The following is an 18,179-nucleotide window of genomic DNA, read 5'->3' as shown; positions in this document are numbered from 1 at the left end:
ATGATGTAAAATGTGTTTTGTGGCAGCTGTACATTGCAAAGACATAAAATTGCTATAAATTACAGAATGAATAAATCATGCAAAAATGAAAAGGCATCAGGAGGTTAGGTTCGGAAATCTGATGGTGTAGGGCAGGGCTTCCCAACCTTTTCATTATGCCATGGACCAATACCATTAAGCAGGAGGTCCGTAGACCTCAGGTTGGGAACCCCTGTTGTAGGGGAAGAAGCTGTTCTTGAATTGTTGAGTTTGTGTCTTCAGACTTCTGTATCTCCTCCCTGATGGTAGCAATGAGAAGAGGCCACGTCCGGGATGGTGAGATTCCTTAGTGATGGATGCTGCCTTCTTCAGGCATTGTTTCTTGATGATGTGGAGAGACTGTTTCCTATTGTGGGGGAGTCTAGGACCAGAGGGCACAGCCTCAGAATAGAGAGACATACATTTAGAACAAAGATGAGGAGGAATTTTTTAACTAGATGGTAGTAAATCTGTGGAATTTATTGTCATGGAGGCCAAGTCATTTAAATAAATTTAAAGCAGCGGTTGATAGGTTCTTGGTTGGTCAGGGCACCAAAGCTTATGGGGAGAAGGCAGGAGAATGGGTTAGAGAAGGATAATAAATCAGCCATGATGGAATGCTGAAGGAGCAGATTCAATGGGCAGAAGGGCCTAATTCTGTTTCTTTGTGTTACACTATTGTGATAGGGAGTGCTGTGTCCGTGATGGAGCTGGCCGAGACTACAATTCTCTGCCGCCTCTTTTGATCCTGTGCATTGAAGCCTCCCTACCAAGCTACGATAAAATTGTATATTCTCCATCATACAACAATAGAAATTTGCAAGAGTCTTTGACATAATGAATCTCCTCAAACTCCTAATGAAGTGGAGCCGCTGGCGTTCCTGCTTCACGATTGCATCAATGTGTAAAACGGGTTTGAAATGCTTGGCTTACACCATCACTTGGTTGTGATGCATTTTGGTCGTACAGTATGTTCAGGAGTCTTTTAATAAATCAGCAGAACCCCAGAGTGTTGATGCCACATGGCTGGGTTTCGAATGCTAAATAATGCATTCCCATCTGTTCATTAGGACATAGTAGATGCAGGCATTCGTCCTGTTATTGGGGAATTAGCGACTGACTTGTTCATCTGCTTTATTTTCTCTCCCTGTGAAGAACTTAATTCATATTTTGCAACATCACAAGATATTGTAAAGGTTGAAAATAATTCTTTTTCTTCAAGAATAGAAAGAGGGAATAACAGACAAAACACTGAGGGAACTCAGCAGCTCAGTTAGCATCTAAGAGGAGCAGTAAACAGTCAACATTTTGGGCTGTGATTCTTCATCAGGTCCTGATGAAGGGCCTTGGTTTAAAATGTTGACTGTTTATTCTTCTCTGTAGATGCTGCCTGACCTGTTGAGTTCCTCCTGCATTTTTTGATTTTACGTGTGTTACACTAGATTTCCAGCATCTGCAGAATCTTTTGTGTTTATAAAAGGAAAGAGAGAGATTACTTCAATTTGTCACAAGTATATCAAAATAAACAGTGAAATGTGTTGTTTTGCTGAGGATGTCTGAAGACAGCCCAGCTGTGTCACCACATCTCCGGTGCCAACTTAACATGACCACAGCTCATGAACCCAAACCCTAACCCTAACCCGTGCATCTTTGGAATGTGGGAGGAAAGTCATACAGTCTCCTTGCACAGCATCGCCGGAATCCTGGGTCCTGATGAAGGGTCTTGACCTGACTGTTTATTCATTTCCATGGATGCTGAGTTGCTGCAGCACTTTCTGTGTGTTGCTCTGAATCTCCTTACAGAGTGCACTAGGAATTGAACCCGGAGCGCTGGTGCTATATAGCGTTATGTTAGCCTTTACCCTTCTGTGCTACCAGCAGACACGGTGGCACAATGCCACATGGAGAGTCCCTCCAGGTCACATGCCATTCTGACTTAGAATTATATCACCATTCCTTTGTACTCATCAGATTCATTTCTTGAAACTGACAGCTCGAGACCGGCTGAAGGTCCTGCTTCCTTGCTGTATAACTATGACTCAACGGCATGTGGGCACAGTGGTGCTAGTTCAAGAAGATGGCTCATCATTCCCTTCTGAAGTGCAGTGGTGCAGGCAATAAATATGACATATGCTTACGTCTGTAAAATGAATCGATAGCAAGATGAATTACGTGCCTATTCATTGGTAAACAATATCAATGAATAAAACATACTTCCTAAGTAAGGAGTACAAGTACTCTTTGGCTTTTTAAACATTCATCCCTTGTAGTACAGATGCACCAACCTAAGCAACGGTTTCCATAGAGCTTCTTCACTCGTCATGAGCGTTTTGAGTTGGTGATTCATCAGCTATAGCATGTATTTACAGCACATGACACTGTATGAGAGGGCTGTGGTACATAGCAAGCGAGCAAACAGGGCAGGAGCACAATTCCCACCTAAAAATGACCAATTCAAATTGTCTGATATTAGAGAAAAGTGACCTGTGAAAGTTGCTGAGTTGTTTCCGAACCCTGCTGGGCCACAAGGGTTAGCCGTTATCGCTGGCACTAAGGGTTCAATTCCCGCAGGAGTTTGTACGTTCTCCCTGTGACTGCATGGATTTGCTCTATAGTTTCCTCCCACATTCCAAAGACGCAGGTTATTGTTAGTAAGTATTAGGCATGCTATGTTGGCGTCAAAGCATGGTGGCACTTGTGGGCTGCCTTCAGCAAATCTTCAGACTGTTTTGGTCGTTGACACATGATGCATTTCACTGTATGTTTCGATGTACATATGACAGCTCTTTTTAAGTGAGCTGGCTCTAACTACTTCTCAACTCTTTCCATTTTGATTGCCATGGTGTGCTTCATGGTTTGACTTCTGTTCTTCCCTAGTTTGGCACACTGGTCTTCATCAGTCAGGCCACTGGCAGATAGTGATGCTGGTGCGGCTGTGCTTGTGTTCCGCTGTGGTTTATTGTTGTAGAAAAGTTATTACTAAGCTGGAAAGAATTCAGAAAATACTTACAAGTATGAGTAAGAGTGGCTAGTCACAATCTTATTCCCAGGATAGGGGAGTCTAAAACTAGAGGGCATAGACCTAAGGTGAGGGGGAAAGATTTAAATTTTCTTCATAATGGGATGGTGGGTATATTGAACAAACTGCCAGAGGAAGGATAGAGGCAGATACATTTAAATTGTTTAAAACACATTTGGACAGGTATGTGAATGGGAAAAGTTTAGAAGGTAACGGGCCAACCTCAAGCAAATGGGATTAGCATAGTTAGACATCTTGGTTTTGTCATGGAAACACTAACAACACCAGAGTGGCTTCGAGTTTTGTTTTAAGAGTTTATTAACTTGATATCATGGAGAGCCTGCAGCAGTCTCCACCACCACCAGAACTCTGATTTTTAGGTTATACAGAGCTCATATTTATACAACGAGACAAACAACTTTGCATAACTTTGTTTAGCATCCCACAGTCAGAACGTGATCAAAAGACATGTCAATTATTTCTGAGCATGAGTCTAACAGGTCTCTCTGTTCCCTGTTACCAGGACTCATAATTTACCCCCAGACACATCCTTCCTCCTGGTTCCAGGATAAATTAGTATCTTATTTATTTGCATTCCTGGCACTGCACTGGTCATCTAAGGTGATTTTCAACTCATATCAGCACTCATAAGTCCAGCTGCTCCAGAGTGGTCAAATATCCCATCATACACAAGTTTTAACCATTTCCATGCAAACACGAGGAATTCTGCAGATGCTGGAAATTCAAGCAACACACATCAAAGTTGCTGGTGAACGCACCTCGAACAACACCTTATATTCCGTCTGGGTAGCCTCCAACCTGATGGCTTCTCTAACTTCCGCTAATGCCCCACCTCCCCCTCATACCTCATCCGTTATTTATTTATATACACACATTCTCTCTCTCTCTCTCTCTCTCTCTCTCTCTCTCCTTTTTCACCCTCTGTCCCTCTGACTATACCCCTTGCCCATCCTCTGGGTTCCCTCCCCCTTTTCTTTCTCCCTGGGCCTCCTGTCCCATGATCCTCTCATATCCCCTTTGCCAATCACCTGTCCAGCTCTTGACTCCATCCCTCCCCCTCCTGTCTTCTCCTATCATTTTGGATCTCCCCCTCCCCCTCCCACTTTCAAATCTCTTACTCACTCTTCCTTCAGTTAGTCTTGACGAAGGGTCTCGGCCCGAAACGTCAACTGTACCTCTTCCTAGAAATGCTGCTTGGCCTGCTGCGTTCACCAGCAACTTTGATGTGTGTTGCTTAACCATTTCCACCACAGGTTTGCATGGGCAAGTTGAGCTGAAAGGCCTGTTTCTGTGCTGTTTAATTGTATAAATTAAATATTCATAAACATCTAACTCTTTTATGTAGTCTGAATTAAAAATATTGGGCAAAAAAACTGAAATGCTGGAATCAGACATTAAAAAAAAATAGTGTTTAAGAGATACAGCTTGGTAACAGGCCCTTCCAGCCCAATGAGCCCTTGCTGCCCAATTACCACCCACATGACCAATTAATCTACGAACCCGTATGCCTTTGGAACGTAGGAGGAAACCAGAGCACTCAGAGGAAACCCACGCAGTCACAAGGAGAACATACAGACTTGTTACAGACAGTGGTGGGTATTCAACCGGCTGGGTTGCTGGCACTGTAATAGTGTAACGCTAACTGCTGCGCTACCGTGGAATGAGAAACAAATAATGTTTTGGATTAAGACCCTTTGAACTGGGAAAGTGAGAAAACAGGTTGGCTTTAAACTGCAGAGTGGTTGGAGGATATGGCTCATCAGTACACAATTCAAGTAAACTTTCTCTTCAAAGTTAAACTGCAGCTGCTGGAAATCTTAAACAAAAACAGAAGATCCTCAACACTCAGCAGGTCAGGCAGTGTCCGTAGAGGGTGAAACAGTTAACATTCCAATTGAAGATGAAGAATCAGAGTCAGATTTAATATCATCGGCATATGTCATGAAATTCGTTGATTTTGTGGCAGCAATACAATACATAATAGAGAAAAAGCTCTGCATTACACTATATAATATTGAATAGTTAAATTAAGTAGTGCAATAAAAATAGAATTTTTTTTTTTAATGTAGTGAAATAATGTTCATGGGTTCAATGTCCATTTGGAAATCGGATGGCAGAGGGGAAGAAGCTGTTCCTGAATTACTGAGTGTTTGCCTTCAGGCTTCTGTACCTCCCTCTTGATTGTAGCAACGAGAAAAGGGGCATGGCCTGGGTGTCCTTAACGCTCCTTAAAACTGTGTCCTGGATACTCTGAAGGCTAGTGCCTATGAAAGAGCTGAGTAAGTTTACAAGTCTCTGCAACTTACTTTGATCCTGTGCAGTAGATGCACCCCCACCCCATGCCCCAGACCATGATGCAGCCAGTTAGAATGCTTTCCATGGTACATTTGTAGAAATTTGCGAGTGTTTGGGTATCATACCAAATTTCCTCAAACTCGTACTGAAATATAGCAGCTGTCATGCCTTCATTGTAGCTGCATCAGTGTGTTGGGTCCAGGTTAGATCCTCAGAGATAGTGACACCCAGGAACCTGAAATTGCTGTATTGTACTGCTGAGCATTGAGGGCGTACTGTGTTGGCATCGGAATGTGTGGCAACACTTGTAGGCTGCCCCAGCTCATCCTTAGGTTGTGCTAGTTGTTAAATGCAAATTAAGCATTTAACGGTACATTTTGGTGCACATGTAATAAATAAACCTCAATCATTTTTTTTTTTACAAGCCTCCACAATCTATGAACTCGCTTTCAAGGACTCTGCAACTCATGCTCCCAGTATTACGGTGGATTCCAGATCATTGGGACCAGTACATTTTGGCCCAATTAAATGGCCTCCCCAGTTAGCTGAAGTTTCACAGAAATAGTTAAAAAGGTATAAAAAATACAAACTAATTAACATTTAATGCACATAAATGAAATACAGAACAAATTAGAATGTATCAGAACTGCAGTACGATAACCAGACAACAGAAATTCTGCAGATGCTGGAAATTCAAGCAACACACATCAAAGTTGCTGGTGAACGCAGCAGGCCAGTCAGCATCTCTAGGAAGAGGTACAGTCGACGTTTCAGGCCGAGACCCTTCGTCAGGACTAACTGAAAGAAGAGTTAGTAAGAGATTTGAAAGTGGGAAGGGGAGGGGAGATCCAAAATGATAGGAGAAGACAGGAGGGGGAGGGATGGAGCAAAGAGCTGAACAGGTGATTGGCAAAGGGGATATGAGAGGATCATGGGACAGGAGGTCCAGGGAGAAAGACTGGCGGGGGGGAAACAAAACTAGAGGATGGGCAAGGGGTATAGTCAGAGGGACAGAGGGAGTAAAAGGAGAGAGAGAGAGTGAGAGAAAGAATGTGTGTATAAAAATAAATGACGGATGGGGTATGAGGGGGAGGTGGAGCATTAGCGGAAGTTAGAGAAATCGATGTTCGTGCCATCAGGTTGGAGGCTACCCAGACGGAATATAAGGTGTTGTTCCTCCAACCTGAGTGTAGCTTCATCTTTACAGTGGAGGAGGCCATGGATAGACATATCAGAATGGGAATGGATTTTAATTCACACATCACGACAACTCAAGCACGTTTAAATGCTTTTATTAGTAAGAATATAATTTCTTTTTTAAAAGTATTTACAAATGGTTACTATGAATGTTAATATAAGCGATGCCAAGTCATTGAAAGGCACTTGATAAATTCTTCATTTCTTCACTGATGTTGCTCACAGTGTGTCCTTTCTGTCTTTAAATTTTGTTCTTCACAGAGGCATCTGGTAAAGCCTCTTCACCACTCTCGTCACCTTGACTCGATGCACATAACGTCGGAGAAGCTCACCAGCTGCTGCTTTTCAAAGTAAACACTCTCCAATGAATTGGGTAGTGGATTTTGATTGGAGTGGTACTGTTCAGTACCTGTACGATCATATCTCAGAACCTGCGATCCATCCTCGACACAGGTGTATGGGCTGCCATTCTCTGTTCCAAAAAATTGATGAAGGTCTGGGAGAACACAGATTATCTTCTGCACCATCATGAACACCAACCAACCTGGAACTCTCATGGTGTTGATTTCTAGCACTCAGGAGTGACATAGCTGAGTCTGACTGCAGAAACTGGAGTTGTTGCTGCTATTTATTGAGGGGAGGATAAACACCGTGCTCAAATATGGTCGTTGTAATGATGGCTTCATCATATTAGGACATTAACGTTATATCTGCCCATATTTAGTCATTTGGTTCATCTAGTTGTCAACCATTGTTGATGTGTAACTATGTCACACAATTCATCTTCCCCCAATAAATAGCAGCAACAACTCCAGTTTCTGCAGTCAGACTCAGCAATGTCACTCCTGAGTGCTAGAAATCAACACCATGAGAGTTCCAGGTTGGTTGGTGTTCATGATGGTGCAGAAGATAATCTGTGTTCTCCCAGACCTTCATCAATTTTTTGAAATCGAGAATGGCAGCCCATACACCTGAGTCGAGGATGGATCGCAGGTTCTGAGATCTGATCGTACAGGTACTGAACAGTACCACTCTACTCAAGATCCACGACCCAATTCATTGGAGAGTGTTTACTTTGAAAAGCAGCAGCTGGTGAGCTTCTCCGACGTTATGTGCATCGAGTCAAGGTGACGAGAGTGGTGAAGAGGCTTTACCAGATTCCTCCGTGAAGAACAGAATTTAAAGACTGAAAGGACACACTGTGAGCAACATCAGTGAAGAAATGAAGAATTTATCAAGTGCCTTTCAATGACTTGGCATCGTTTATATTAACATTCATAGTAACCATTTGTAAGTACTTTTAAAAAGGAAATTATATTCTTACTAATAAAAGCATTTAACCGTGCTTGAGTTGTCGTAATGTGTGAATTAAAATCCACTTCCATTCTGATATGGCACACATTTTAATTCCACATCCCATTCCCATTCTGACATGTCTATCCACGGCCTCCTCTACTGTAAAGATGAAGCCACACTCAGGTTGGAGGAACAACACCTTGTATTCCGTCTGGGTAGCCTCCAACCTGATGGCATGAACATTGACTTCTCTAACTTCCGCTAATGCCCCACCTCCCCCTCATACCCCATCCGTTATTTATTTTTATACACACATTCTTTCTCTCTCTCTCCTTTTTCCCCCTCTGTCCCTCTGACTATACCCCTTGCCCATCCTCTGGTTCCCTCCCCCCCTTGTCTTTCTCCCCAGACCTCCTGTCCCATGATCCTCTCATATCCCCTTTGCCAATCACCTGTCCAGCTCTTGGCTCCATTCCTCCCCCTCCTGTCTTCTCCTATCATTTTGGATCTCCCCCTCCCCCTCCCACTTTCAAATCTCTTACTAACTCTTCCTTCAGTTAGTCCTGACGAAGGGTCTCGGCCTGAAACATCGACTGTACCTCTTCCTAGAGATGCTGCCTGGCCTGCTGCGTTCACCAGCAACTTTGATGTGTGTTGGTACTATAACCAGTACCACAGACAGTAGTAAAGATGTCGTCTACAGATTACAACAGAAGATAAAAAAAAATGCATGCCATGATAATCATGGGAGATTTCAATATGCAGCTAAATTGGGAAAATCAGGTTAGTGCTGGATCCCAAGAGGGAGAATTTCTAGAATGCTTACGAGATGTTTTTTTAGAGGAGTTCATGGTTGAGCCCACCAGGGGATCTACTATTCTGGATTAGGTGTTGTGCAACGAAGCAGAATTGGTTAGAGAGCCTAAGATAAAGGAGCCCTTGGGGGGGGAAGTGATCGTAATATGAGCGAATTCACCTTGCAATTTTAGAAGGAGAAGCTAAAGTCAGATGTATCATTATTACTGTGGAGAAAAGGGAATTACAGAGGCATAAGAAAGGAGTTGGCCAAAATTGATTGGAAAATAACACTGGCAGGGATGACAGCAGAGTAGCAATGGCGGAATTTCTGGGAGCAATTGGGATATATACATCCCGAAGAAGAAGTGTTCTAAAGGCAGAATGCCTCAACCATGGCTAACAATAGAAGTCGAAGCCCATATGATAGCCTAAGAGAGAGCACATAATAGAACAAAAATTAGTGGAAGTTAGAGGATTGGAAAGCTTTTAAAAACCAACAGAAGGAAACTAGTCATAAAGAAGGAAAATATGGACTATGAAGATAAGCTAGCCAGTACTAATTAAGAGAATACCAAGAGTTTCATCAGATACATAAAGTGTAGAGAGGCGAAAATGATACTGGAGTGGTAGTAATGGAAGGCAAGGAAATGGCAAGTGAGCTGAATAGATATTTTGCATCAGTCTTCACTGTGGAAGACGCAAGCATTATGCTGGAAGTTCGAGGGTGTCAGTGGGCAGAAGTCAGTGAACCATTACCAGGGAGAAGTTTCTTTGAAGACAGAAAGGTCTGAAGGTAAATAAGTCACCTGGACCAGATGGTATACACCAGCGGTCCCCAACCACCGGGCCGCAAAGCATGCGCTACTGGGCTACGAGGAAACGATATGACTTGGCGATATGAGTAGGCTGCACCTTTCCTCATTCCCTGTCACGCCCACTGTTGAGCTTGAACGCATGCGAGGTCATTACGCACGCGTCATCCATGTCAGCGCAGGAAGGAGATCAGCTCCTCGAGCTTGCAAATGACAGCAGGCTGAAAAGTATGTTTGACATAACATCTCTGCTGGCATTCTGGATTAAAGTCAAGGCTAAATATCCTGCGGTAGCCACGAAAGCACTGAAAACTTTGCTTCCATTTCCAACATCATATCGCTGTCAAGGAGAGTTTACTGAAATGAATGCAACGAAAACTAAATTTCAGAATAGACTGGACATAAAGAACCCCCTTCGAGTATCACTGTCTCCTGTCACCCCTCGATAGGACTGTCTTGTTGCAGGAAAACAGGCCCAGGGCTCCCACTGATTCAGCGATATTGGTGTGTTGCAGTGATTTTATATGTTCATATGGGGAAAATATGTGCTGTGTGTTTAATATCTAAACGTTACTTAAAATGTTATGATATTGACTTATAAGTGACTTATATAACCATATAACAACTACAGCACAGAAACAGGCCATCTCTGCCCTCCCATGCCGAACTCTTACTCTCACCTAGTCCCACCGACCTGCACTCAGCCCATAACCCTCCATTCCTTTCCTGTCCATATACCTATCCAATTTTTCTTTAAATGATAATATCGAACCTGCCTCTACCACTTCTACTGGAAGTTCGTTCAACACTTACTTCAAGCTCCCCTGATAATTGACTTATCACTATATTCATGCGAGGGAAATATGCGCAATGTGTTTAATATTAAATTCGTTAGATAATCCCTTTTAGAAACAAAATTGAGTGTACTAGCTACTTATCACCTATATTCCGGTCGTGATTAACACCACCCCACTCCCGAACAGAATCGCCAAAAACGATTTGTAGAAAAAAATCGGCAGGTACACGCATGCACACTGGTGCCGTGCAAGGCTTCATGGTCATTGTAGTCTTTTTCGGGGTAAACCCAACGAATTTGACTGCTACTCTTATCCGTTGGCAACCCTACCCACCCACCCTGGTCGGCCGGTCCGCAAGAATATTGTCAATATTAAACCGGTCCGCAGTGCAAAAAAGGTTGGGGATCCCTGGTATACACTACAGGGTTCTGAAAAAGGTGGCTGAAGAGATTGTGGATCAAGAATTAATTGATTCTGACATGGCTCTGGAGGAATGGGAAAATTGCAAATTTCATTCCACTCTTCAAGAAAGAAGAGGGGCAGAAGAAAGAAAACTGTAGGCCAGTTAGTCTGACCTCAGTGGTTGGGAAGATGTTGGAGTCAATTGTTAAAGATGTGGTTTTGGAGTACATCAAGGTACATGATAAAATAGGTCATAGTCAGTATGGTTTCCTTCAGGGAAAATCTTGTTTGACAAATCTGTTGAAATTCTTTTAAGAAATAACAAGCAGGATAGACAAAGGAAAATGGATGCATGTTGTGTACTTGGATTTTTAGAAGGCCTTTGACAGGATGCCACACATGAGGCTGCTTAATAAGTTAAGAACCCATGTTATTACAGGAAATGCACTAGCATGGATAAAGCAGTGGCTGATAGGCAGGAGGGAAAGAGTTGGGAGCCTTTTCTGGTTTGCTTCTGGTGACTAGTGGTGTTCCACAGGAGCCTGTTGAGGCTGCTTCTTTTTTACATTATATGTCAATGACTTGGATGATGGAATTGATGGCTTTGTGGCCAGGTTTGCAGAGAATACAAAGATAGGTGGAGGGGCAGGTAGTTTGGAGGAAGTAGAGAGGCTGCAGAAGGATTTAGATTAGGAGAATGGGCAAAGAAGTGTAAGATGGAATACAGTGTCAAGAAGTGTATGGTCATACACTTTGGTAGAATGAATGAAAGGGTTTACTATTTTCTAAATGGAGAGAAAATTAAAAAATCTGAAGTGCAAAGGGTTTCGGTCCAAAACATTGACTGTTCTAGATGCTACCTAGCCTGCTGAGTTCCTCCAGCATTTTGTGTGTGTTCCTCACAACTTCTATAAACTTTTCCTGTCTAACCTTAGGTACACATACTCTGGTATTTGATGTTTCTTCTCTGAAGACTCTAACTGTCTGCCCTATCTGTGTCTCTTAGGGTTGTACATGGTGACATAGATGTACTTTGATAATAAATTTACTTTGAACTCTGAAACGACCTCTACTTTTGTTTTTGATCATTTATTAATGCCTATCTTGACATTTTTGTGTCTAATCTTATGTTCTCTCATTATGTAAGCTTTCAGGTTCACAATCCTCTGCATGCAGTTAGGCCGTGACTAATCCAACAGCAGCCTCTCTACTTCCCTGCTGTACTGGAAGAGAACAGTTCATGCTGTTAGTTGAAGTCCCTGTTAGATGTTTTTAAACATCCGCAGAATCTCTTGCATTAAATTTTCTCCTATTTTGCATCAGCCATGTTTGAGATGTATTTGTTGTTTATTATAAGTAGTAGGAACTTGCACTGTACTTCAGCCGCAAAACAACATATTGTCTCCCACACTATCAACGACTTTATCCGCTCAGGGGATCTCCCATCCACTGCTACCAACCTTATAGTTCCCACACCCCGCACTTCCCGTTTCTACCTCCTACCCAAGATCCACAAACCTGCCTGTCCTGGCCGACCTATTGTCTCAGCTTGCTCCTGCCCCACCGAACTCGTTTCTGCATACCTCGACACTGTTTTATCACCCCTTGTTCAATCCCTTCCGACCTATGTTCGTGACACTTCTCACGCTCTTAAACTTTTCGATGATTTTAAGTTCCCTGGCCCCCACCGCTTTATTTTCACCATGGATGTCCAGTCCTTATATACTTCCATCCCCCATCAGGAAGGTCTCAAAGCTCTACGCTTCTTTTTGGATTCCAGACCTAATCAGTTCCCCTCTACCACCACTCTGCTCCGTCTAGCGGAATTAGTCCTTACTCTTAATAATTTCTCCTTTTGCTCCTCCCATTTCCTCCAAACTAAAGGTGTAGCTATGGGCACCCGTATGGGTCCTAGCTATGCCTGCCTTTTTGTTGGGTTTGTGGAACAATCTATGTTCCGTGCCTATTCTGGTATCTGTCCCCCACTTTTCCTTCGCTATATCGACGACTGCATTGGCGCTGCTTCCTGCACGCATGCAGAACTCGTTGACTTTATTAACTTTGCCTCCAACTTTCACCCTGCCCTCAAGTTTACCTGGTCTATTTCCGACACCTCCCTCCCCTTTCTAGATCTTTCTGTCTCTGTCTCTGTCTCTGGAGACAGCTTATCCACTGATATCTACTATAAGCCTACTGACTCTCACAGCTATCTGGACTATTCCTCTTCTCACCCTGTCTCTTGCAAAAACGCCATCCCCTTCTCGCAATTCCTCCGTCTCCGCCGCATCTGCTCTCAGGATGAGGCTTTTCATTCTAGGACGAGGGAGATGTCTTCATTTTTTAAAGAAAGGGGCTTCCCTTCCTCCACTATCAACTCTGCTCTTAAACGTATCTCCTCCATTTCACGTACATCTGCTCTCACTCCATCCTCCCACCACCCCACTAGGAATAGGGTTCCCCTGGTCCTCACCTACCACCCCACCAGCCTCCGGGTCCAACATATTATTCTCCGTAACTTCCGCCACCTCCAACGGGATCCCACCACTAAGCACATCTTTCCCTCCCCCCCTCTCTCTGCATTCCGCAGGGATCGCTCCCTACACAACTCCCTTGTCCATTCGTCCCCCCCATCCCTCCCCACTGATCTCCCTCCTGGCACTTATCCATGTAAGCGGAACAAGTGCTACACATGCCCTTACACTTCCTCCCTTACCACCATTCAGGGCCCCAAACAGTCCTTCCAGGTGAGGCATCACTTCACCTGTGAGTCGACTGGGGTGATATACTGCGTCCGGTGCTCCCGATGTGGCCTTTTATATATTGGTGAGGCCCGACGCAGACTGGGAGACCGCTTTGCTGAACATCTACGCTCTGTCCGCCAGAGAAAGCAGGATCTCCCAGTGGCCACACATTTTAATTCCACATCCCATTCCCATTCTGACATGTCTATCCACGGCCTCCTCTACTGTAAAGATGAAGCCACACTCAGGTTGGAGGAACAACACCTTATATTCCGTCTGGGTAGCCTCCAACCTGATGGCATGAACATTGACTTCTCTAACTTCCGCTAGGCCCCACCTCCCCCTCGTACCCCAGCTGTTACTCCTTTTTATGCACACATTCTTTCTCTCACTCTCCTTTTTCTCCCTCTGTCCCTCTGAATATACCTCTTGCCCATCCTCTGGGTCACCCCCCCCCCCCCGTCTTTCTCCCTAGGCCTCCTGTCCCATGATCCTCTCGTACCCCCTTTGCCTATCACCTGTCCAGCTCTCGGCTCTATCCCTCCCCCTCCTGTCTTCTCCTATCATTTTGCATCTCCCCCTCCCCCTCCAGCTTTCAAATCCCTTACTCACTCTTCCTTCAGTTAGTCCTGACGAAGGGTCTCGGCCTGAAACGTCGACTGCACCTCTTCCTATAGATGCTGCCTGGCCTGCTGCGTTCACCAGCAACTTTGATGTATGTTGCTTGAATTTCCAGCATCTGCAGAATTCCTGTTGTTTACATTTCACAACATACTGTATGTCACTGATAATAAATCTGATTTATCTTTAGACTGCTGCATCTGCTTCCTGTTATTCTATTTATAATTGATAAATTGGTTTATTATTGGCACATAGACAAAGATACAAAATGTACCGATTGATGTCGCAAGGCAGTGGCATGCACGGACGCAGCGGCAATGCGAACTCCAACCAGCAGTGAACTTTTTCCTGCTCGTCTTTACTTAGACTAAAAACACTGCTCAATGTTATGAACATGAAAATCTGCAAGTCTGTGTTACTAGTGAGAGCAATAATGAAGGTGCTGCCTAGTTATGGGCTAACGTAGGGAGTGGGCTCTCGCTGTGCACCACGGTCTACTCCAGCTACTTGGGGAAGCGGCAGTGAGAAGCGGTGTGCTCTAACGCAGAAGTGTAATAAGCCAATTAAAGCGATACTTGAAACAAATCCCTACAGGCCACTTCTCCTATCGATTCTACTCCCTAATGTCCAGCTGCTGGAAAATAAACTGCATTATTTATGTCTGTCTCTGAACCAGTGGGTGCCAGGAAACTGTTGCACACTCGACAGAAATGTGGCTTCAAGATCCCATTCCAGACTGTAGAAGTTTGTGCATTGCTTAGGGATCGGGACACTGCCTTCAGATGGGAGGAACAGGACAACTCTAAGGTCAGCAAGAGTCGCACACTCCCAAGTAATCAGGAAGGCAAAGTGTGAGTACTCACTGAACATTCACAACCACCTTTGTGACACCCAACCACAACAGATTGCAAGTCTACCCATAGCGATAGTGACACCTCCTGTACTGAGGGGCTGAATGCCTTCTATGCACCATTTGACACAATGAATGGTGTGGCATCAAGGAAAGGCCCCTCTCTTTCTGAGGAACTGGTAGCCCTTCTAGCTGCAGCCAAGGTGAGGAGAATCCTAGCCAGGGTAAACCCACACAAAGCTGTGGGACCGGGCAAGATACCTGGTCGGGTGTTCATGGACTCTGTGGACCAGATAACATCCCTGTAGGCTTCAAGACAACCACTGTTGTTCTGGTACCCAAGAGAACAATGGTAACAGGCCTAAATAATTACTGCCCTGTGGCACTGACTTCACCAATCATGAAGTGCTTTGAGCAGCTGGTAATGGATCATATAAAATGCTACTCTGGACCACTTTCAGTTCACCTACTGCTCAAACCAGTCCACTGATGATGCCATAGCTTCAGCCTACCACTGTCTGTTCTGCCTAGAAAATGATGCCTCGTATGCCAGGATGCTGTTCATTGACTTCAGTTCGGTGTTTAACAGAATCATCCTTCAGGCTGCTGGGTAAATTGTCCTTGCTGGGGCTCAGCACCCCTCGCTGTAACTGGATCTTGGATTTCTTAACGGAATGACCTCGTCAGAACGAGTTGGCAACAACATGGCAAGCTCCATCACAGTGGACACTGGTGCTCCCAGGGCTGTGTGTGCTGAGTCCACTGCTGATGCATGACTGTACAGCCAGATTCAGCTAACAGCATCATCAGCTTCGCAGATGATACTACTGTGGTTGGCCTCATCAGTAACAGTGATGAATCGGCAAACAGTGAGGAGGTAGAGAGGTGTGAGAACAAACTGAGTCCCAACATGGCCAAGAGAAAAGAAATGATTGTGGACTTCAGGAAGGTAGAGGTCCACCACTCTCCATTGTACATCAGTGGCTCTGCAGTGGAGATAGTGAAAAGTACAAAGTTCCCTGGTGTGCACATAATAGACAATCTAACCTGGACTTACAACATTTCCTCACAAGACAAGAAGGCACAACACGTCTACACTTTCTGAGGAGGTTGGGGGACGCAAGGCTCCCCGCCCCCATTCCAACAGCTTTCTACGTTAGCACTGTTGAGAGCGTCCTACCTGGCTGCATCATTGTGTGGTTCAGAAGGTGCAAAGCAACAGACCACAGGACCTTACAGAAGATAGTTAAAACAGCCAAGAGGATCACCGGGGTCTCCCTCCCTTCCCCCCCCCCACCCCAATTGTGACAATTACCAGGAGCATTGCAGACAAAAGGGCTCAAGGCATTGTTGAGGATCCCTACCACCCGTCCCACAATCACTTTGACCCACTACTGTCAGGAAGATGGTACAGGAGCATCTGGACTCGGACTGCCAGACTGGGTGACAGCTTCTTCCCTCAGGCTGTGAGACTAATGAATACCCTGCCACCACCGAAGTTTCATCACTAGATCCCGCGAGTTTTTTACTGTTAGCCTGTGCTGCATGATTTTGTATTATATTTTGTTAACTTGTTTATTGTAACATTTTTGTTTTTATGTGCTGTGAGTGTGATATATGTTGTGGGTGCACTGTGGTTTGGAGGATTGTTGTTTTGTTTGGTTGTATATATGTACAGTCAGATGACAATAACCTTAAACGTACTGTGAAAATCTTGGTTTGGCACACTGTTCATCCAGATTTCAAGGGAAAAGCAATAACAAAATGCAGAAAAAGGTGTTACAGCTACAGAGAAAGTGCATTGCAGGTAGACAGTAAGGTGCAGGACCACGACGAGGTAAATTTGTAAAGTCAGTAGTCCCATCTTTTTGTACTGGAGCAATGCTCTGCCCGAGGTTAGTGGAGCTGTCTTCTCATGGCACCCCATCTGTTGGTAGAGCAGTGTAACTGCAGTGTGATATTTACAAAGGCTGTTTCAATATTAAACATAGAAAATAAATCAGTCACAGTAATAAAGTAAGGATAAATTGTAGACACATTCAGACATGTTAGTGTCACAAGAGTGATTCCGGGAATAAAGGGGTTAATGTGTGAGGAGTGTTTGATGGCTGTAGGCTTGTACTCGTTGGAGTTCAGAAGAATGAGAGGGGGGTCTAATTGAAACCTACCGAATATTAAAAGGCCTAGATCAGAGGTTCCCAACCTTTTTTATGCCATGGACTCCCTACATAACCAATAACCAAGGGGGCTGTGGACCCCCAAGTTGAAAACTCCTGGTGTAGATAGAGAGGATGTTTCCTATAGTGGGGTAGTCTAGGACCAGAGGGCACAGCCTCAGAATAGAGGGATGTCCATTTGGAATAGAGATAGGGAGGAATTTCTTCAGCCAGAGGGTGCTGAATCTGTGGAATTTATTGCTGTAGATGGCTGTAAATGCCAAGTCATTGGGTATATTTTAAAGGAGAGGTTGATGGGTTCTTGATTAGTCAGTGTGTCAAAGGTAATTGGCAGAAGTGAAGAGAATAGGGTTGCGAGGAATAATAAGTTAGCGATGATGGAATGGTAGAGCAGATTTGATTGGCCTAATGGCCTCATACTGCTCTTGTGTCTTATGGACTAGTTATCTGAAAACCACATTTGGTATCAATTTTCTCTTTGCAGTAGATTGACTTTTAAAGATGACTTGTGGGACTAACACGGCACCATTAGATTTCCCTTGGGGCTCAATAAAGTTTCCAGTCTGACCTTGGACCTTATCGTCTGCCTGCATTGCACTTTCTCTGTAACAGTAACACTTTATTCTGCATTCTGTTACTGTTCATCTTGTACTACCTCAGTGCACTGTGTAATTTAATCTGTATGAACATTATGCAAGAGAAGTTTTGTTCCTTGTATCTTGGTACATGTTGCAGTAATAAACCAATCCCATTTTTGTTTACTTATCTTGCTGTTGTAATGCCATTGAACTGCCGTCTAGTAAGATAAAATGCGCTCTTGACTTCATTATGGCCTTGCACTTTACTGTCTGCCTGCACTGCACTCTTTCTGTAATTATAACACTTCACTCTGTTATTGCTTTATCTTGTGCTACCTGGATGTACTGATGTGATGTATGAACAGCATGCAAAACAAAGTTTTTCAGTGTACCTTGGTACATGTGATAATAATAAATCAATTTACTGATTCTAAATACTATCGTATGGACGGGAAACTAACAAATCAGCATCTGTGGAGGGAACCAGGCTGTCACTATGTCGGGTCATAGAGGATAGATCGCCAGAATAAAGGGGAAGGGGTGAAGCAAGAGCTGGC

General features: G+C 44.1%; 1 protein-coding gene across 4 annotated transcripts in view; it reads left to right on the top strand.

Moving 5' to 3' along the window:
* LOC134353559 (BTB/POZ domain-containing protein 10) overlaps nucleotides 1-18,179 on the top strand; it is a 165,451-nt gene that overhangs the window by 123,119 nt on the left and 24,153 nt on the right. The gene's annotated exons all lie outside the window — the stretch shown is intronic.

The sequence above is a fragment of the Mobula hypostoma genome, chromosome 11 (genome assembly GCF_963921235.1).
Source record: "Mobula hypostoma chromosome 11, sMobHyp1.1, whole genome shotgun sequence".
NCBI lineage: Eukaryota > Metazoa > Chordata > Chondrichthyes > Myliobatiformes > Myliobatidae > Mobula > Mobula hypostoma.
The sequence above is the reverse complement of the archived record's forward strand: the minus strand, read 5'-3'. Positions and strand labels throughout refer to the sequence as shown.